At 41.6% G+C, this 23,658-nt stretch overlaps 1 pseudogene; it reads left to right on the forward strand.

The window, feature by feature from the left end:
* Positions 1-23,658, forward strand: part of LOC124019830 — a 109,450-nt pseudogene that overhangs the window by 75,903 nt on the left and 9,889 nt on the right.

A 23,658-nucleotide genomic window follows, 5' to 3' on the forward strand; every position in this document is an offset into this window, starting at 1 on the left:
TCACTCTCTTCCTCTCTCGCTCTCTGTCTCCGTCTCTCTCTCTCTTGCTCTCTGTCTCTCTCGCTCTCTGTCTCCATCTCACTCTCTCTCGCTCTTTCTCTCGCTCGCTCTCTCTCTCTCGCTCTCTCTCTCTCGCTCTCTCTCTCGCTCTCTCTCGCTCTCTCTCGCTCTCTCTCGCTCTCTCGCTCTCTCTCTCGCTCTCTCTCTCTCTCTCTCTCTCTCTCTCTCTCTCTCTCTCTCTCGCTCTGTCTCGCTCTCTCTGTCTCGTTCTCTCGCTCTCTCGTTCTCTCACTCTCTCTCTCTCGTTCTCTCTCTCACTCTCTCTCTCGCTCTCCCTCTGTGTTTCTCTCTGTCTCTCGCTCTCTCTCTCACTCTGTGTTTCTCTTTCTCTCTCTCTCGCTCTCTCTTATTCTCTCTGTCTCTCTCCCTCTGTGTTTCTCTCTGTCTCTCTCTCTTTCTGCAGCATCGGACAACAGCCAGCGGTTTCAGGAAACGTGTTTTGCGTTCGCACTAACGCCGCAGCAAGTCCAACAGATTAGCAGCTCAATGTAAGAGACACTCAAACCCTCTGCTCTACCACGTACCCTACCAACATACCCTGCCTACCCTCTACCCTGCCATGTATCCTATACTACCATGTACCCTACCAACGTACCCTGCCTACCCTCTACCCTACCATGTATCCTATACTACCATGTACCCTATCAATGTACCCTGCCTACCCTCTACCCTGCCATGTATCCTATACTACCATGTACCCTATCAAGGTACCCTACCTACCCTCTACCCTACCATGTACCTATACTACCATGTACCCTACCAACGTACCCTACCTATCCTCTACCCTACCAACGTAGCCTACCTACCGTCTACCCTACCATGTACCCTATACTACCAACGTACCCTACCTACCCTCTACCCTACCAACGTACCCTACCTACCCTCTACCCTACCTACCTTCTACCCTACAATGTACTCTATACTACCAAGTGGCCTACCATCGTACCCTACCTACCCTCTACCCTACCATGGACCCTATACTGCCATGGACCCTATCACCTAGCCTACCTATCCTCTACCCTACCAACGTACCCTACCTACCCTCTACCCTACCAATGGACCCTTCCTACCCTCTACCTTACCATGTACCCTACCAACGTACCCTACCTACCCTCTATCCTACCATGTACCTTATACTACCACGTACCCTACCAACGTACCCTACCTACCCTCTACCCTACCATATACACTTTACTACCATGTACCCTACACTACCATGTACCCTACCAACCCTCTACCCTACCAACGTACTCTATATTACCAATGTACCCTACCAACCCTCTACCCTACCAACGTACCCTACCAACCCTCTACCCTACCAAGGTACTCTATATTACCAATGTACCCTACCAACTCTCTACCCTACCAACGTACTCTATACTACCATGTACCCTACCTACCCTCTACCCTACCAACGTACTCTATACTACCATGTACCCTACCTACCCTCTACCCTACCAACGTACCCTACCTACCCTCTACCCTACCATATACACTTTACTACCATGTACCCTATACTACCATGTACCCTACCTACCCTCTACCCTACCAACGTACTCTATACTACCATGTACCCTACCATGTACCCTACCAACCCTCTACCATACCATGTACCCTACCAACCCTCTACCATACCATGTACCCTACCAACCCTCTACCCTACCATGTACCCTACCAACCCTCTACCCTACCAACCTCTACCATACCATGTACCCTACCAACCCTCTACCCTACCAACCCTCTACCCTACCATGTACCCTACCAACCCTCTACCCTACCAACCTCTACCATACCATGTACCATACCAACCCTCTACCCTAACAACCCTCTACCCTACTATGTACCCTACCAACCCTCTACCCTACCAACCCTCTACCCCACCATGTACCCTACCAACCCTCTACCCCACCATGTACCCTACCAACCCTCTACCCTACCATGTACCCTACCAACCCTCTACCCTACCATGTACCCTACCAACCCTCTACCCTACCATGTACCCTACCAACCCTCTACCCTACCATGTACCCTACCAACCCTCTACCCTACCAACGCTCTACCCTACCATGTACCCTGCCAACCCACTACCCTACCAACCCTCTACCCTGCCATGTACCCTACCAACCCTCTACCCTACCATGTACCCTACCAACCCTCTACCCTACCATGTACCCTACCAACCCTCTACCCTACCAACCCTCTACCCTGCCATGTACCCTACCAACCCTCTACCCTACCATGTACCCTACCAACCCTCTACCCTACCAACCCTCTACCCTGCCATGTACCCTACCAACCCTCTACCCTACCATGTACCCTACCAACCCTCTACCCTGCCATGTACCCTACCAACCCTCTACCCTGCCATGTACCCTACCAACCCTCTACCCTACCATGTACCCTACCAACCCTCTACCCTACCAACCCTCTACCCTACCATGTGCCCTACCAACCCTCTACCCTACCATGTACCCTACCAACCCTCTACCCTACCATGTACCCTACCAACCCTCTACCCTGCCATGTACCCTACCAACCCTCTACGCTACCATGTACCCTACCAACCCTCTACCCTATACCCTACCAACCCTCTACCCTACCATGTACCCTACCAACCCTTTTAATGTCTGTCTGTGTTTTTCAGGGACATCTCGGGGACCAAATGTGACTTCACAGTACAAGTTCAATTACGGTCAGTTGATAGAACTCCTTGTTCTACTTCTAGTAGGATTCTATTAACCACTATGTAGGTCCTGATCAATATATATCCTCCCACTATGTAGGTCCTGATCAATATATATCCTCCCACTATACTACAACCACTATGTAGGTCCTGATCAATATATATCCTCCCACTATACTACAACCACTATGTAGGTCCTGATCAATATATATCCTCCCACTATGTAGGTCCTGATCAATATATATCCTCCCACTATACTACAACCACTATGTAGGTCCTGATCAATATATATCCTCCCACTATACTACAACCACTATGTAGGTCCTGATCAATATATATCCTGATCAATATATATCCTCCCACTATACTACAACCACTATGTAGGTCCTGATCAATATATATCCTCCCACTATACTACAACCATTATGTAGGTCGTGATCAATATATATCCTCCCACTATACTACAACCACTATGTAGGTCCTGATCAATATATATCTTCCCACTATACTACAACCACTATGTAGGTCCTGATCAATATATATCCTCCCACTATACTACAACCACTATGTAGGTCCTGATCAATATATATCATCCCACTATACTACAACCACTATGTAGGTCCTGATCAATATATATCATCCCACTATACTACAACCACTATGTAGGTCCTGATCAATATATATCCTCCCACTATACTACAACCACTATGTAGGTCCTGATCAATATATATCCTCCCACTATACTACAACCACTATGTAGGTCCTGATCAATATATATCCTGATCAATATATATCCTGATCAATATATATCCTGATCAATATATATCCTCCCACTATACTACAACCATTATGTAGGTCCTGATCAATATATATCCTCCCACTATACTACAACCACTATGTAGGTCCTGATCAATATATATCCTGATCAATATATATCCTCCCACTATACTACAACCACTATGTAGGTCCTGATCAATATATATCCTCCCACTATACTACAACCACTATGTAGGTCATGATCAATATATATCCTCCCACTATACTACAACCACTATGTAGGTCATGATCAATATATATCCTCCCACTATACTACAACCATTATGTAGGTCCTGATCAATATATATCCTCCCACTATACTACAACCACTATGTAGGTCATGATCAATATATATCCTCCCACTATACTACAACCACTATGTAGGTCATGATCAATATATATCCTCCCACTATACTACAACCACTATGTAGGTCCTGATCAATATATATCCTCCCACTATACTACAACCACTATGTAGGTCCTGATCAATATATATCCTCCCACTATACTACAACCACTATGTAGGTCCTGATCAATATATATCCTCCCACTATACTACAACCACTATGTAGGTCCTGATCAATATATATCCCCTATACTACAACCACTATAGGTCCTACAATATACCACTATGTAGGTCCTATGTAGGTCAATATATATCCTCCCACTATACTACAACCACTATGTAGGTCCTGATCAATATATATCCTCCCACTATACTACAACCACTATGTAGGTCATGATCAATATATATCCTGATCAATATATATCCTCCCACTATACTACAACCACTATGTAGGTCCTGATCAATATATATCCTCCCACTATACTACAACCACTATGTAGGTCCTGATCAATATATATCCTCCCACTATACTACAACCAATATGTAGGTCCTGATCAATATATATCCTCCCACTATACTACAACCACTATGTAGGTCCTGATCAATATATATCCTCCCACTATACTACAACCATTATGTAGGTCCTGATCAATATATATCCTGATCAATATATATCCTCCCACTATACTACAACCACTAGTAGGTCCTGATCAATATATATCCTCCCACTATACTACAACCACTATGTAGGTCATGATCAATATATATCCTCCCACTATACTACAACCACTATGTAGGTCCTGATCAATATATATCCTCCCACTATACTACAACCACTATGTAGGTCCTGATCAATATATATCCTCCCACTATACTACAACCACTATGTAGGTCCTGATCAATATATATCCTCCCACTATACTACAACCATTATGTAGGTCCTGATCAATATATATCCAACCCACTATACTACAACCACTATGTAGGTCCTGATCAATATATATCCTCCCACTATACTACAACCATTATGTAGGTCCTGATCAATATATATCCTCCCACTATACTACAACCATTATGTAGGTCCTGATCAATATATATCCTCCCACTATACTACAACCATTGTGTAGGTCCTGATCAATATATATCCTCCCACTATACTACAACCACTATGTGGATGTTACCATGATTTATACTAATATAATAATAATAATATATGCCATTTAGCAGACGCTTTTATCCAAAGCGACTTACAGTCATGTGTGCATACATTCTACGTATGGGTGGTCCCGGGGATCGAACCCACTACCCTGGCGTTACAAGCGCCATGCTCTACCAACTGAGCTACAGAAGGACCACGGAAGTGACTGTTACCATGATTTATACTAGACAGAGGAAGTGACTGTTACCATGATTTATACTAGACAGAGGAAGTGACTGTTACCATGCTTTATACTAGACCGAGGAAGTGACTGTTACCATGCTTTATACTAGACAGAGGAAGTGACTGTTACCATGCTTTATACTAGACAGAGGAAGTGACTGTTACCATGATTTATACTAGACAGAGGAAGTGACTGTTACCATGCTTTATACTAGACAGAGGAAGTGACTGTTACCATGATTTATACTAGACAGAGGAAGTGAATGTTACCATGCTTTATACTAGACAGAGGAAGTGACTGTTACCATGATTTATACTAGACAGAGGAAGTGACTGCTACCATGCTTTATACTAGACAGAGGAAGTGACTGTTACCATGATTTATACTAGACAGAGGAAGTGAATGTTACCATGCTTTATACTAGACAGAGGAAATGGCTGTTACCATGCTTTATACTAGACAGAGGAAGTGACTGTTACCATGATTTATACTAGACAGAGGAAGTGACTGTTACCATGCTTTATACTAGACAGAGGAAGTGACTGTTACCATGCTTTATACTAGACAGAGGAAGTGACTGTTACCATGCTTTATACTAGACAGAGGAAGTGACTGTTACCATGATTTATACTAGACAGAGGAAGTGACTGCTACCATGCTTTATACTAGACAGAGGAAGTGACTGTTACCATGATTTATACTAGACAGAGGAAGTGAATGTTACCATGCTTTATACTAGACAGAGGAAATGGCTGTTACCATGCTTTATACTAGACAGAGGAAGTGACTGTTACCATGATTTATACTAGACAGAGGAAGTGACTGTTACCATGATTTATACTAGACAGAGGAAGTGAATGTTACCATGCTTTATACTAGACAGAGGAAGTGACTGTTACCATGATTTATACTAGACACAGGAAGTGACTGTTACCATGATTTATACTAGACACAGGAAAGGGCTGTTACCATGATTTATACTATATAGAGGAAGTGACTGTTACCATTATTTATACTAGACAGAGGAAGTGACTGTTACCATGATTTATACTAGACACAGGAAGTGACTGTTACCATGATTTATACTAGACACAGGAAAGGGCTGTTACCATGATTTATACTATATAGAGGAAGTGACTGTTACCATTATTTATACTAGACAGAGGAAATGGCTGTTACCATGCTTTATACTAGACAGAGGACATGGCTGTTACCATGCTTTATACTAGACACAGGAAAGGGCTGTTACCATGCTTTATACTATATAGAGGAAGTGACTGTTACCATGATTTATACTAGACAGAGGAAATGGCTGTTACCATGATTTATACTAGACAGAGGACATGGCTGTTACCATGCTTTATACTAGACAGAGGACATGGCTGTTCTCAGTGCTAGCTGTGGTCTAAGGCTCTGCGTCTCAGTGCTAGCTGTGGTCTAAGGCTCTGCGTCTCAGTGCTAGCTGTGGTCTAAGGCTCTGCGTCTCAGTGCTAGCTGTGGTCTAAGGCTCTGTGTCTCAGTGCTAGCTGTGGTCTAAGGCTCTGTGTCTCAGTGCTAGCTGTGGTCTAAGGCTCTGCGTCTCAGTGCTAGCTGTGGTATAAGGCTCTGCGTCTCAGTGCTAGCTGTGGTCTAAGGCTCTGCGTCTCAGTGCTAGCTGTGGGCTAAGGCTCTGCGTCTCAGTCTTAGCTGTGGTCTAAGGCTCTGCGTCTTAGCTGTGGTCTAAGGCTCTGCGTCTTAGCTGTGGTCTAAGGCTCTGCGTCTCAGTCTTAGCTGTGGTCTAAGGCTCTCTGTCTTAGCTGTGGTCTAAGGCTCTGTGTCTTAGCTGTGGTCTAAGGCTCTCGTCTTAGCTGTGGTCTAAGGCTCTGCTGTCTTAGCTGTGGTCTAAGGCTCTGACATCTGTTTTAGGTGAAACATAACCCTGACATCTGTTTTAGGAAACATAACCCTGACATCTGTCTTAGGGGTGGAAATAATAACCCTGACATCTGTTTTAGGATGGAAACATAACCCTGACATCTGTCTTAGGGGGTAGAAACATAACCCTGACATCTGTCTTAGGGGGTAGAAACATAACCCTGACATCTGTCTTAGGGGGTAGAAACATAACCCTGACATCTGTCTTAGGGGGTGGAAACATAACCCTGACATCTGTCTTAGGGGGTAGAAACATAACCCTGACATCTGTTTTAGGGGTGGAAACATAACCCTGACATCTGTCTTAGGGGTGGAAACATAACCCTGACATCTGTCTTAGGGGGTAGAAACATAACCCTGACATCTGTTTTAGGGGGTGGAAACATAACCCTGACATCTGTCTTAGGGGTAGAAACATAACCCTGACATCTGTCTTAGGGAGAAACATAACCCTGACATCTGGGTTAGGGGGTGGAAACATAACCCTGACATCTGTCTTAGGGGTAGAAACATAACCCTGACATCTGTCTTAGGGGTGGAAACATAACCCTGACATCTGTCTTAGGGGGTGGAAACATAACCCTGACATCTGTTTAGGGGAGGAAACATAACCCTGACATCTGTCTTAGGGGTGGAAACATAACCCTGACATCTGTCTTAGGGGGTAGAAACATAACCCTGACATCTGTTTTAGGGGTGGAAACATAACCCTGACATCTGTCTTAGGGGTAGAAACATAACCCTGACATCTGTCTTAGGGGTAGAAACATAACCCTGACATCTGTTTTAGGGGGTGGAAACATAACCCTGACATCTGTTTTAACCCTGACATCTGGGGTGGAAACATAACCCTGACATCTGTCTTAGGGGGGGTGGTAGAAACATAACCCTGACATCTGTTTTAGGGGGTAGAAACATAACCCTGACATCTGTCTTAGGGGGAAACATAACCCTGACATCTGTCTTAGGGGTGGAAACATAACCCTGACATCTGTCTTGACATCTGTTTTAGGGGTAGAAACATAACCCTGACATCTGTTTTAGGGGTGGAAACATAACCCTGACATCTGTTTTAGGGGGTGGAAACATAATTGAGATGAGCTGTGCAGGTGAATTTTGCATGTATTGATGGTTTAGGGAGATCAGCTGGCCATAATCTAGTGGCCATTCTTCTGACATCTGTCTTGTGTGGTGTGTAGCAGATTTTGTCTCTCTGAGACGAGTTGTCCTCAGGAAGAAACATAACCCTGCCCAATCTGTGTTTAGGGGTAGAAACGGGAAGCCATGACAACTGACATCTTTTAGGGGTAGAAACACAACTCTGACATCTGTTTTAGGGGTAGAAACATAACACTGACATCTGTCTTAGTAGAAACACACTGTGACATACTGTTAGTTACACACTGTGCAGTACTGTCTGTTTTAGGGGTTAGAAACATAACTGACACTGTTAGTTACACACTGTGACATCTGTCTTAGTTACACATAACTGTATCTGTTTTGTTAGTTACTGTTAGTAGAAACATAACACTGACAGTACTGTTAGTTACATAACCCTGTTACTGTTTTAGGGGTAGAAACATAACACTGTACATACTGTTAGTTACTGACATCTGTTACTGATAGTTACTGACATCTGTCTTAGTACTGTTAGTTAACACACTGTACAGTACTGTTAGTTACTGCTAGTTACACACTGTACAGTCTTAGGGGCTAGTTACACACTGTACTAGGGGTTAGAAACATAACTGACACTGTTTTAGTTACACACTGTACAGTACTGTTAGTTACCTGTACTGTTACACACTGTACTGTTAGTTACACACTGTACAGTACTGTTAGTTACACACTGTACTGTACTGTGGAAACATAACTGACACTGTAGGGGAAACAGTACTGTTAGTAGAAACATAACACTGACATCTGTACTGTTAGTGACACACTGACATCTGTTAGTGAAACATAACTGTACTGTTAGTTACACACTGTACAGTACTGTTAGTGAAACACACTGACATCTGTTAGTTACTGCTAGTTACCCTGACATCTGTCTTAGTGACACTGTTTTAGAAACATAACACTGTACAGTACTGTTTTAGTTACACACTGTACATCTGTTAGTTACTGCTAGTTACACACTGTACAGTACTGTTAGTTACTGTTAGTTACTGCTAGGTACACACTGTACAGTACAGTTAGTTACTGTTAGTTACTGCTAGTTACACACTGTACAGTACTGTTAGTTACCATGTCTAATTGCACACTGTACAGTACTGTTAGTTACTGTTAGTTACTGCTAGTTACACACTGTACAGTACTGTTAGTTACACACTCTACAGTACTGTTAGTTACTGTTAGTTACACACTCTACAGTACTGTTAGTTACTGTTAGTTACACACTCTACAGTACTGTTAGTTACTGTTAGTTACACACTGTACTGTTAGTTACTGTTAGTTACACACTGTACTGTTAGTTACTGTTAGTTACACACTATACAGTACTGTTAGTTACTGTTAGTTACTCACTGTACAGTACTGTTAGTTACACACTGTACAGTACTGTTAGTTACACACTGTACAGTACTGCTAGTTACTGTTAGTTACACACTGTACAGTACTGTTAGTTACACACTGTACAGTACTGTTAGTTACACACTGTACAGTACTGTTAGTTACACACTGTACAGTACTGCTAGTTACTGTTAGTTACACACTGTACAGTACTGTTAGTTACACACTGTACTGTTAGTTACTGTTAGTTACACACTGTACTGTTAGTTACTGTTAGTTACACACTGTACAGTACTGTTAGTTACTGTTAGTTACTCACTGTACAGTACTGTTAGTTACACACTGTACAGTACTGTTAGTTACACACTGTACAGTACTGTTACTAGTTACTGTTAGTTACACACTGTACAGTACTGTTAGTTACACACTGTACAGTACTGTTAGTTACACACTGTACAGTACTGTTAGTTACACACTGTACTGTTACAGTACTGTTAGTTACTGTTAGTTACACACTGTACAGTACTGTTAGTTACACACTGTACAGTACTGTTAGTTACACACTGTACAGTACTGTTAGTTACACACTGTACAGTACTGTACAGTACTGTTAGTTACACACTGTACAGTACTGCTAGTTACACACTGTACAGTACTGTTAGTTACACACTGTACAGTACTGTTAGTTACTGTACAGTACTGCTAGTTACACACTGTACAGTACTGTTAGTTACACACTGTACAGTACTGTTAGTTACTGTTAGTTACACACTGTACAGTACTGTTAGTTACACACTGTACAGTTACTGCTAGTTACACACTGTACAGTACTGCTAGTTACTGTTAGTTACACACTGTACAGTACTGTTAGTTACTGTTAGTTACACACTGTACAGTACTGTTAGTTACTGTTAGTTACACACTGTACAGTACTGTTAGTTACTATTAGTTACACACTGTACTGTTAGTTAGTTACTACTTACAGTACTGTTTGTTACACCCTGTACAGTACTGTTAGTTACACACTGTACAGTACTGTTAGTTACTGTTAGTTACACACTGTACTGTTAGTTACACACTGTACTGTTAGTTACACACTGTACTGTTAGTTACACACTGTACTGTTAGTTACTGTTAGTTACACACTGTACAGTACTAGTTACACACTGTACAGTACTGTTAGTTACACACTGTACAGTACTGCTAGTTACACACTGTACAGTACTGTTAGTTACACACTGTACAGTACTGTTAGTTACACACTGTACAGTACTGTTAGTTACACACTGTACAGTACTGCTAGTTACTGTTAGTTACACACTGTACAGTACTGTTAGTTACTGTTAGTTACACACTGTACAGTACTGCTAGTTACACACTGTACAGTACTGTTAGTTACACACTGTACAGTACTGCTAGTTACACACGTACAGTACTGTTTAGTTACACCCTGTACAGTACTGCTAGTTACACACTGTACAGTACTGTTAGTTACTAGTTAGTTACACACTGTACTGTTAGTTACACACTGTACTGTTAGTTACACACTGTACTGCTAGTTACACACTGTACTGTTAGTTACTGTTAGTTACACACTGTACAGTACTGTAAGTTACTGTTAGTTACACACTGTACAGTACAGTTACTGTTAGTTACACACTGTACAGTACTGTTAGTTACACACTGTACAGTACTGTTAGTTACACACTGTACAGTACTGTTAGTTACACACTGTACAGTACTGTTAGTTACACACTGTACAGTACTGCTAGTTACTGTTAGTTACACACTGTACAGTACTGTTAGTTACTGTTAGTTACACACTGTACAGTACTGCTAGTTACACACTGTACAGTACTGCTAGTTACACACTGTACAGTACTGCTAGTTACACTGTACAGTACTGCTAGTTACACACTGTACAGTACTGCTAGTTACTGTTAGTTACTGCTAGTTACACACTGTACAGTACTTTTAGTTACACACTGTACAGTACTGCTAGTTACTAGTTACACACTGTAGAGTACTGCTAGTTACACACTGTACAGTACTTTTAGTTACTGTTAGTTACTGCTATTTACACACTGTACAGTGCTGCTAGTTACACACTGTACAGTACTGCTAGTTACACACTGTACAGTACTGTTAGTTACACACACTGTACAGTACTGTGAGTTACACACACTGTACAGTACTGTGAGTTACACACACTGTACAGTACTGTGAGTTACACACACTGTACAGTACTGTGAGTTACACACACTGTACAGTACTGTGAGTTACACACACTGTACAGTACTGTGAGTTACACACACTGTACAGTACTGTGAGTTACACACACTGTACTGTGAGTTACACACACTGTACTGTTAGTTACACACTGTACAGTACTGTTAGTTACACACTACAGTACTGCTAGTTACACACTGTACAGTACTGTTAGTTACTGTTAGTTACACACTGTAAGTTACTGTTAGTTACACACTGTACAGTACTGCTAGTTATACACTGTACAGTACTGCTAGTTACTGTTAGTTACACATTGTACAGTACTGTTAGTTACACACTGTACAGTACTACTAGTTACACACTGTACAGTACTGCTAGTTACACACTGTACAGTACTGCTAGTTACACACTGTACAGTACTGTTAGTTACACACTGTACAGTACTGTTAGTTACTGTTAGTTACACACTGTACAGTACTGCTAGTTACACACTGTACAGTACTGCTAGTTACTGTTAGTTACACATTGTACAGTACTGTTAGTTACTGTTAGTTACACACTGTACAGTACTGTTTAGTTACACCCTGTACAGTACTGTTAGTTACACACTATACAGTACTGCTAGTTACTGTTAGTTACTGCTAGTTACACACTGTACAGTACTGTTAGTTACACACTGTACAGTACTGTTAGTTACACACTGTACAGTACTGTTAGTTACACACACTGTACAGTACAGTTAGTTACTGTTAGTTACTGCTAGTTACACACTGTACAGTACTGTTAGTTACTGCTAATTGCACACTGTACAGTACTGTTAGTTACTGTTAGTTACTGCTAGTTACACACTGTACAGTACTGTTAGTTACACACTCTACAGTACTGCTAGTTAGTTAGTTACACACTCTACAGTACTGTTAGTTACTGTTAGTTACACACTGTACAGTACTGTTAGTTACTGTTAGTTACACACTGTACAGTTACTGTTAGTTACACACTGTACAGTTACTGTTAGTTACACACTGTACTGTTAGTTACTGTTAGTTACACACTGTACAGTACTGTTAGTTACACACTGTACAGTACTGTTAGTTACACACTGTACAGTACTGCTAGTTACTGTTAGTTACACACTGTACAGTACTGTTAGTTACACACTGTACAGTACTGTTAGTTACACACTGTACAGTACTGTTAGTTACACACTGTACAGTACTGCTAGTTACTGTTAGTTACACACTGTACAGTACTGTTAGTTACTGTTAGTTACACACTGTACAGTACTGTTAGTTACACACTGTACAGTACTGTTAGTTACACACTGTACAGTACTGTTAGTTACACACTGTACAGTACTGTTAGTTACACACTGTACAGTACTGTAAGTTACTGTTAGTTACACACTGTACAGTACTGCTAGTTACACACTGTACAGTACTGCTAGTTACACACTGTACAGTACTGCTAGTTACACACTGTACAGTACTGCTAGTTACACACTGTACAGTACTGTTAGTTACACACTGTACAGTACTGCTAGTTACTGTTAGTTACACACTGTACAGTACTGTTAGTTACACACTGTACAGTACTGTTAGTTACACACTGTACAGTACTGCTAGTTACTGTTAGTTACACACTGTTCAGTACTGTTAGTTACTGTTAGTTACACACTGTACAGTAGTGCTAGTTACTGTTAGTTACACACTGTACAGTACTGTTAGTTACTGCTAGTTACACACTGTACTGTTAGTTACACACTTTACAGTACTGTTTGTTACCCTTACAGTGCTGCTAGTTACACACTGTACAGTACTGTTAGTTACTGTTAGTTACACACTGTAAATTACTGTTAGTTACACACTACAGTACTGTTAGTTACACACTGTACTGTACTGCTAGTTACACACTGTACAGTACTGTTAGTTACACACTGTACAGTACTGTTAGTTACTGTTAGTTACACACTGTACAGTACTGTTAGTTACTGTTAGTTACACACTGTACAGTACTGTTAGTTACACACTGTACAGTACTGTTAGTTACACACTGTACAGTACTGCTAGTTACTGTTAGTTACACACTGTACAGTACTGTTAGTTACTGTTAGTTACACACTGTACAGTACTGCTAGTTACACACTGTACAGTACTGTTAGTTACACACTGTACAGTACTGCTAGTTACTGTACAGTACTGCTAGTTACACACTGTACAGTACTGCTAGTTACTGTTAGTTACTGCTAGTTACACACTGTACAGTACTGCTAGTTACACACTACAGTACTGCTAGTTACTGTTAGTTACACACTGTACAGTACTTTTAGTTACACACTGTACAGTACTGCTAGTTACACACTGTACAGTACTGTTAGTTACACACTGTACAGTACTGCTAGTTACACACTGTACAGTACTGCTAGTTACACACTGTACAGTACTGTTAGTTACACACTGTACAGTACTGCTGTTAGTTACACACTGTACAGTACTAGTTACACACTGTACAGTACTGCTAGTTACTGTACAGTACTAGTTACACACTGTACAGTACTGCTAGTTACACACTAGTTACACACTGTACAGTACTGTTAGTTACTGTTAGTTACTGCTAGTTACACACTGTACAGTACTGCTAGTTACACACTGTACAGTACTGCTAGTTACACACTGTACAGTACTGCTAGTTACACACACTAGTTACACACTGTACTGTTAGTTACACACTGTACAGTACTGCTAGTTACACACTGTACAGTACTGTTAGTTACACACTGTACAGTACTGCTAGTTACTGTTAGTTACTGCTAGTTACACACTGTACAGTACTGCTAGTTACACACTGTACAGTACTGTTAGTTACACACTGTACAGTACTGCTAGTTACACACTGTACAGTACTGCTAGTTACTGTTAGTTACTAGTTACACACTGTACAGTACTGTTAGTTACACACTGTACTAGTTACTGTTAGTTACTAGTTACACACTGTACAGTACTGTTAGTTACTGTTAGTTACTGCTAGTTACACACTGTACAGTACTGCTAGTTACTGTTAGTTACTGCTAGTTACACACTGTACAGTACTGCTAGTTACTGTTAGTTACTGCTAGTTACACACAGTACTAGTTACTGCTAGTTACACACTGTACAGTAGTTACACACTAGTTACACACTGTACAGTACTGCTAGTTACACACTGTACAGTACTGTTAGTTACACACTGTACAGTACTGTTAGTTACACACTGTACTGTTAGTTACACACACTGTACTGTTAGTTACACACTGTACAGTACTGTTAGTTACACACTGTACAGTACTGTTAGTTAGTTACACACTGTACTGTTAGTTACTGCTAGTTACACACTGTACAGTACTGCTAGTTACACACTCTACAGTACTGTTAGTTACTGTTAGTTACACACTGTACAGTACTGTTGTTAGTTACTGTTAGTTACACACTGTACAGTACTGTTAGTTACACACTGTACAGTACTGTTAGTTACACACTGTACAGTACTGTTAGTTACACACTGTACAGTACTGCTAGTTACTGTTAGTTACACACTGTACAGTACTGTTAGTTACACACTGTACAGTACTTTTAGTTACACACTGTACAGTACTGCTAGTTACACACTGTACAGTACTGCTAGTTACTGTTAGTTACTGCTAGTTACACACTGTACAGTACTGCTAGTTACACACTGTACAGTACTGTTAGTTACACACTGTACAGTACTGCTAGTTACTGTTAGTTACACACTGTACAGTACTGCTAGTTACACACTGTACAGTACTTTTATTACACACTGTACAGTACTGCTAGTTACACACTGTACAGTACTGTTAGTTACACACTGTACAGTACTGCTAGTTACTGTTAGTTACTGCTAGTTACACACTGTACAGTACTGCTAGTTACTGTTAGTTACTGCTAGTTACACACTGTACAGTACTGCTAGTTACACACTGTACAGTACTGCTAGTTACACACTGTACAGTACTGCTAGTTACTGTTAGTTACTGTTAGTTACTGCTAGTTACACACTGTACAGTACTGCTAGTTACACACTGTAGATTACTGTAGTTACACACTGTACAGTACTGCTAGTTACACACTGTACAGTACTGCTAGTTACTGTACAGTACTGTTAGTTACACACTGTACTGTTAGTTACACACTACAGTACTGTTACTGTTAGTTACACACTGTACAGTACTTTTAGTTACACACTGTACAGTACTGTTAGTTACACTGTACAGTTACACACTGTACTGTTAGTTACTGCTAGTTACACACTGTACAGTACTGCTAGTTACACACTGTACAGTACTGTTAGTTACTGTTAGTTACAGTACTGTACAGTTACTGTTAGTTACTGCTAGTTACACACTGTACAGTACTGCTAGTTACTGTTAGTTACTGCTAGTTACACACTGTACAGTACTGCTAGTTACACACTGTACAGTACTGCTAGTTACACACTGTACAGTACTGCTAGTTACACACTGTACAGTACTGTTAGTTACACACACTGTACAGTACTGTTAGTTACTGTTAGTTACTGATAGTTACACACTGTACAGTACTGCTGGTTACACACTGTACAGTACTGCTGGTTACACACTGTACAGTACTGCTAGTTACACACTGTACAGTACTGCTAGTTACACACTGTACAGTACTGCAGTCCTGCTAGTTAAACAAACCATACCTTCAATTACAATAAACATTTGATTGAGATGTGGTTTGACTTTTCCCCCTCTCTTTCTCCCCCCCTCTCTCTCTCCCTCCCTCTCTCTCTCTCCCTCCACCTGTCTCTCCCCTCTCCTCTCTCCCTCCCTCTCTCTTTCTCTATCCCCCTCCTCTCAGGGTTATCTTCCTCCAACGAAAAACGGTGTGGAGCCGAAGCGCCCCAGCCGGCCCATCAACATTACCTCAGTGGTCAGACTATCCACCACAGTCCCCAACACCATTGTGGTGTCTTGGACCTCAGAGGTTGGAAGGGTAAGATATGATAAGATTGATACATTAAAAATTCTCTTAATTTGATTGTTTATCTTAATTGTAAACATTTCTAGAAAACGTTTAGTTTCTGACCTTTTTATTATGTTGTATTTTTATATATATATTTTAAATTGAATGTTTTAAATGTTTTAATTTATTTATTATTGCCCCCTGTTCTACCCAAATTCCTGGTATCCAATTGGTAGTTAGTCTTGTCCCATCGTTGCAACTCCCATACGGACTCGGGAGAGGTGAAAGGTCGAGAGCCACGCGTCCTCTGAAACACGACCCCGCCTAGCCGCACTGCTTCTTGACACATTGCTCGCTTAACCCGGAAGCCAGCCGCACCAATGTGTCGGAGGAAACACCGTGCACCTGGCGACCGTGTCAGCGTACACTGCACCCGGCCCGCCACAGGAGTCGCTAGAGCGCTATGGGACAAGGACATGCCGGCCGGCCAAACCCTCCCCTAATCCGGACGATGCTGGGCCAATTGTGCACCGCCCTCATGGGTCTCCCGGTCGAGGATGGCCCGGGATCGAAACCCGGGTCTATATTGGTGCCTCAAGCACTGCGATACAGATGCCTTTAGACATCTGCGCCACTCGGGAGGCCAATTTATTTGATGTTTTAAGCACTTAGACGTAAGAAATGCTCTGTATAAATAATGTTTTGGTTTGGTAAGAACAGTGGGGCAAAAACACATGAATAAAAGTGCGGTAGAAAAGTGCAGTGATCTGGATGAAAAAGAGAGTGATTTTAACAACCCTACAGCACCTTCTGTGTTTTCAGAGCTACTCTATGGCGGTGTACCTGGTCAAGCAGCAGTCGTCCACAGTGCTGTTGCAGAGACTACGGTCCAAAGGCATCAGGAACCCAGACCATTCCAGAGCACTCAGTAAGGGTTGCCAGGACGACACACTGTTTACACTGTTAGCACTGTTAGCATGCTAGGTTAAATGTATGGATCTCAGTAAGGGTTGCCAGGACGACACACTGTTTACACTGTTAGCACTGTTAGCATGCTAGGTTAAATGTATGGATCTGGCTGAACGGGTCCATGACACACTGTTAGCACTGTTAGCATGCTAGGTTAAATGTATGGATCTGGCTGAACGGGTCCATGACACACTGTTAGCATGCTAGGTTAAATGTATGGATCTGGCTGAACGGGTCCATGACACACTGTTTAGCACACTGTTAGCACTGTTAGCATGCTAGGTTAAATGTATGGATCTGGCTGAACGGGTCCATGACACACTGTTTATGCTAGGTTAAATGTATGGATCTGTTATGCACTGTTAGCATGCTAGGTTAAATGTATGGATCTGGCTGAACGGGTCCATGACACACTGTTTACACTGTTAGCACTGTTAGCATGCTAGGTTAAATGTATGGATCTGGCTGAACGGGTCCATGACACACGTGTATCTAGCTACACATTTAGTTCTGGCCTGTTGAAACCAGGCGTCTCGTTCTGTATTGTCATGGTGCTCTGTACTATATTCCATGTGAAGTGTTCATGTACTGTAGAGGCTTGTGCAGATCTTGTATAGGTGGTCATGATTGCTGCTTCTTCTTCATGCTGTTCTCTGTCCCCCTGCAGTCAAAGAGAAGCTAACTGCAGATCCAGACAGTGAAATCGCCACCACCAGCCTGCGTGTGTCCCTGCTCTGTCCGGTAAACACACACACTCTGTCTTAATACCCCTATTACTGTGCTTTACTGTGTGTGTCCCGACTTGTCTCAATACCCCTAGCACCGTTTAACTACTGTGTGTGTGTGTGTGTGTGTGTGTGTGTGTGTGTGTGTGTGTGTGTGTGTGTGTGTGTGTGTGTGTGTGTGTGTGTGTGTGTGTGTGTGTGTGTGTGTGTGTGTGTGTGTGTGTGTGTGTGTGTGTGTGTGCAGCTGGGGAAGATGCGTCTGATGATCCCGTGCCGGGCGCTGACGTGTTCCCACCTGCAGTGTTTCGACGCTACGCTGTACATCCAGATGAATGAGAAGAAACCCACCTGGGTTTGTCCCGTCTGTGATAAGAAAGCCCCCTACGAACATCTCATCATTGACGGGTGAGACCCACAAGCCTGTACCAGCTCTTAGTGTCTCTATTTAATACAGAACATAGTGGTCCTAAGGGCCTTCAGAAAGGATTCAAGCCCCTTCACTTATTCCACATGTTGTTGCGTTACAGCCTGAATTTAAATGGATTACTCCATAATGTCACTGGTCTACACACAATACCCCATAATGTATGGCCTTACAATACCCCATAATGTCAAAGTGCACTGGTCTACACACAATACCCCATAATGTCAAAGTGCACTGGTCTACACACAATACCCCATAATGTCAAAGTGCACTGGTCTACACACAATACCCCATAATGTCAAAGTGGAAGTATGTTTTTTTTGAAATTTGTAGTAATGAATAAAAAATGAAATGCTGCAATGTCTTGAGTCAGTGAGTATTCAAACCCCTTGGTCATGGCAAGCCTAAATAAGTTCAGGAGTAAAAATGTGCTGAACAAGTCACATAATAAGTTGCGTGAACTCAATAATAGTGTTTAACATGAATGACTACCTCATCTCTGTACACCACACATACAATTATCTGTAAGGTCCCTCAGTCGAGCAGTGAATTTCAAATACAGATTCAACCACAAAGACAAGAGAAGTTTTCCAATGCCTCGCAAAGAAGTACACCTATAGGTAGATTGGTAAAAAAAATATTTATATATATTTTTTAAATGCAGACATTGAATATCCCTTTGAGCATGGTAAAGTTAGTAATTACACTTTGGATGGTGTATCAATACACCCAGTCACTACAGAGATACAGGTGTCCTTCCTAACTCAGTTGCCGGAGAGGAAGGAAACCGCTGGGGGATTTCACCATGAGACCAATGGTGACTATAAAACAGTTACAGAGTTGAATGGCTGTGATAGGAGAAAACTGAGGATGGATCAACAACATTGTAGGTATGCCACAATACTAACCTAAATGAGTGAAAAGAAGGAAATCTGTACAGAATAAAAAATATTCCAAAACATGCATCCTGTTTGCAACACGGCACTAAAGTAATAATACAAACAATGTTGCAAAGCAATTATATTTTTGTCCTGAATACAAAGTGTTATGTTTGGGGCAAATTCAATAGAACACATTACTGAGTACCACTCTCCAAATTTTCAAGCATAGTGGTGGTTGCATCATGTTATGGGTATGCTTGTAATCGTTAAGGACTGGGGGAGTATTTCAGGATAAAAAATAAACAGAATGGAGCTAAACACAGGAACAATCCTAGAGGAAAACCAGGTTGTCTGCTTTCCACCAGAGATGAATTCACATTTCAGTAGGACAAAAACACAAGGCCAAATCTACACTGGAGTTGCTTAACAAGAAGACAGTGAATGTTCATGAGTGGCCTAGTTACAGTTTTGACTTCAATCTACTTGAAAATCTATGGCAAGACCTGAAAATTATTGTCTAGCAATGATTAAAAACCAATTGACAAAGCTTGAAGAATTTTGAAAGGAAAAATGGAAGAATGTTGCACAGGTGTGGAAATCTCAGAGACTTACTCTACTGTAATCACTGCCAAAGGAACTTCTGCAAAGTATGGACTCGGGGTGTGAATACTTATGTAAGTGAGATATTTCTGTATTTAATTTTCAATAAATGTGCAAAAATGTCTAAAAACATGTTTTCACTTTGTCCTTATGGGGTGCTGTGATGTCATTATGGGGTGTTGTGATGTCATCATGGGGTGCTGTGATGTCATTATGGGGTGCTGTGATGTCATTATGGGGTGCTGTGATGTCATTATGGGGTATTGTGATGTCATTATGGGGTGTTGTGATGTCATTATGGGGTATTGTGATGTCATTATGGGGTATTGTGATGTCATTATGGGGTATTGTATGGGTGAGGTGGGGAAAAATCTATTTAATCCATTTTGAATTCGGGCTGTAACACAACAAAATGTGGAATAAGTCAAGGGGTATGAATACTTTCTGAAGGCACTGTGTATACTGTATACATCGATGTTATTATACTGTATCACAGAAACTTGTGGCCGGAGTCCCTACAATTTTGTGCAGATTTTCTTAATTTTAGGCTGGAAAGAAGCACATCATCCGGGAACGTGCCCATTCCTCTGGGTTTCGTTTCTTTATTTTCTGTGCCCAGTTTCAGACTTTAATGGTCACATCAGACCTGATGGGTTTCAAATGTGTAGCCCAACAATTATTTACATGGCTCCAGTTGCAACCAACTTATTTTTCTGCACAAATTCAATATTCGCCCATAGGGTGACATTTTGGGTGAACAGTGATCAAATTAAACAGGAAGTTGAGAATAGTTGATTAGCAGCATGAATTTGTGCTTAGCTGGGGGGTTGTTGAGTTGAACGGTCTGTGGTTGTGTTCTTCAAACATGAAATGGTATTGAATCCAGATAGTCACATCCAACCATAGGACGGGATTCCGCTAGTTGACCTACAGTATGTACAAAAACAACCTTCTCAGGTATACTGTATACAAGTCCACTCTATTCTAAATGATTTGTAATACTGTATACAGAGTCCACTCTCTATTCAGTTATAATGTAAATGTCCACTCTATTCTGTTATACTGTATACAGGTCCACTCTATTCAGTTATACAAGTCCACTCTATTCTGTTATACTGTATACAGGTCCACTCTATTCAGTTATACAAGTCCACTCTATTCTGTTATACTGTATACAAGTCCACTCTATTCTGTTATACTGTATACAGGTCCACTCTATTCTGTTATACTGTATACAGGTCCACTCTATTCAGTTATACAGGTCCACTCTATTCTGTTATACTGTATACAAGTCCACTATATTCAGTTATACTGTATACAAGTCCACTATATTCAGTTATACAAGTCCACTCTATTCAGTTATACTGTATATAAGTCCACTCTATTCAGTTATACTGTATACAAGTCCACTCTATTCTGTTATACTGTATACAAGTCCACTCTATTCAGTTATACTGTATACAAGTCCACTCTATTCAGTTATACAGGTCCACTCTATTCAGTTATACAGGTCCACTCTATTCAGTTATACAGGTCCACTCTATTCAGTTATACAGGTCCACTCTATTCAGTTATACTGTATACAGGTCCACTATATTCAGTTATACTGTATACAAGTCCACTCTATTCAGTTATACTGTATACAGGTCCACTCTATTCAGTTATACTGTATACAAGTCCACTCTATTCAGTTATACAAGTCCACTCTATTCTGTTATACTGTATACAAGTCCACTCTATTCAGTTATACTGTATACAAGTCCACTCTATTCAGTTATACAAGTCCACTCTATTCTGTTATACTGTATACAAGTCCACTCTATTCTGTTATACTGTATACAAGTCCACTCTATTCAGTTATACAAGTCCACTCTATTCAGTTATACTGTATACAAGTCCACTCTATTCAGTTATACTGTATACAAGTCCACTCTATTCAGTTATACTGTATACAAGTCCACTCTATTCAGTTATACTGTATACAAGTCCACTCTATTCAGTTATACTGTATACAAGTCCACTCTATTCAGTTATACTGTATACAAGTCCACTCTATTCAGTTATACTGTATACAAGTCCACTCTATTCAGTTATACTGTATACAAGTCCACTCTATTCAGTCCTACAGGAGAGATTCAGATGGTCTTTTCTATTTTATACAATCTGTAGCGTATAGATGTATTTACACACACCATGTAAACAACATGAATAACACTGTACACACAATGACTGTAACACAACGTGAATAACACCGTACACACAATGACCGCAACACAACGTGAAGACATTGCATGTACAGTATACCTTCACACTGTTGTTTCTGTGTGTCTGTCTTGTCCAGGTTGTTTATGGAGATCCTGAACAGCTGTGTAGACTGTGATGAGATCCAGTTTAAGGAGGATGGCTACTGGGCCCCCATGAGGACAAAGAAGGAAGTACAGGAGGTCTCGTCAGCCTCCTACAGCAACGGACTGGAAGGTGAGAGAGGCGCTGTGTAAGGGCAGGCTTTCGGTCCAGCCTTGCAGCTTTTAACATACCTGATTCCACTACTCTGTCTGTTGGACCTTGTATCAGAATGTGTGTTAGAACAGTGCTGGAACAACAGGCTGCAAACCCAGTGTCTCTCGTTGTGTTAGATGATATTATTCTGGCTTGTTATCATTACACTATATGTCTCATGACTATTCCACTGTGTTGCCACTTGCTCTAGGCTGGGGTGTGTAAATATATATGCTATATTGATTTGATTGTTTCCCGTGTCTCTCTCCCCCAGGCTTGCACCGGTCGGCGGTAGGGGAGCAGAGGAGCTCGTCGTCCACAACGGGGGCAGTAGTAGGATGAAGGTAGAGGTGATCGACCTGACCCTGGACAGCTCCTCAGAGGACGACGATGATGACCAACCGCCCCTCAAGAGGCCCTGCCCCTCCCTGTCCCCCACCTCGCCTCCCATCGTCAACAAGGGGTGAGGCCCACCTCCACCAATACACCTCACACCAATCTCACGCCCCTCTCGCCTCCCTCACCCCTTTCACCTCTCCTTCCCCTCCCGCCCCTCCCTTCCCTCTCTCCCCTCTCATCTCTCGCACCTCTCACACACCTCTCACACCTCTGTGTGTGTTAATATTCTCTTTGTCTG

This window comes from Oncorhynchus gorbuscha, unplaced genomic scaffold (genome assembly GCF_021184085.1).
Source record: "Oncorhynchus gorbuscha isolate QuinsamMale2020 ecotype Even-year unplaced genomic scaffold, OgorEven_v1.0 Un_scaffold_692, whole genome shotgun sequence".
Classification (NCBI taxonomy): domain Eukaryota; kingdom Metazoa; phylum Chordata; class Actinopteri; order Salmoniformes; family Salmonidae; genus Oncorhynchus; species Oncorhynchus gorbuscha.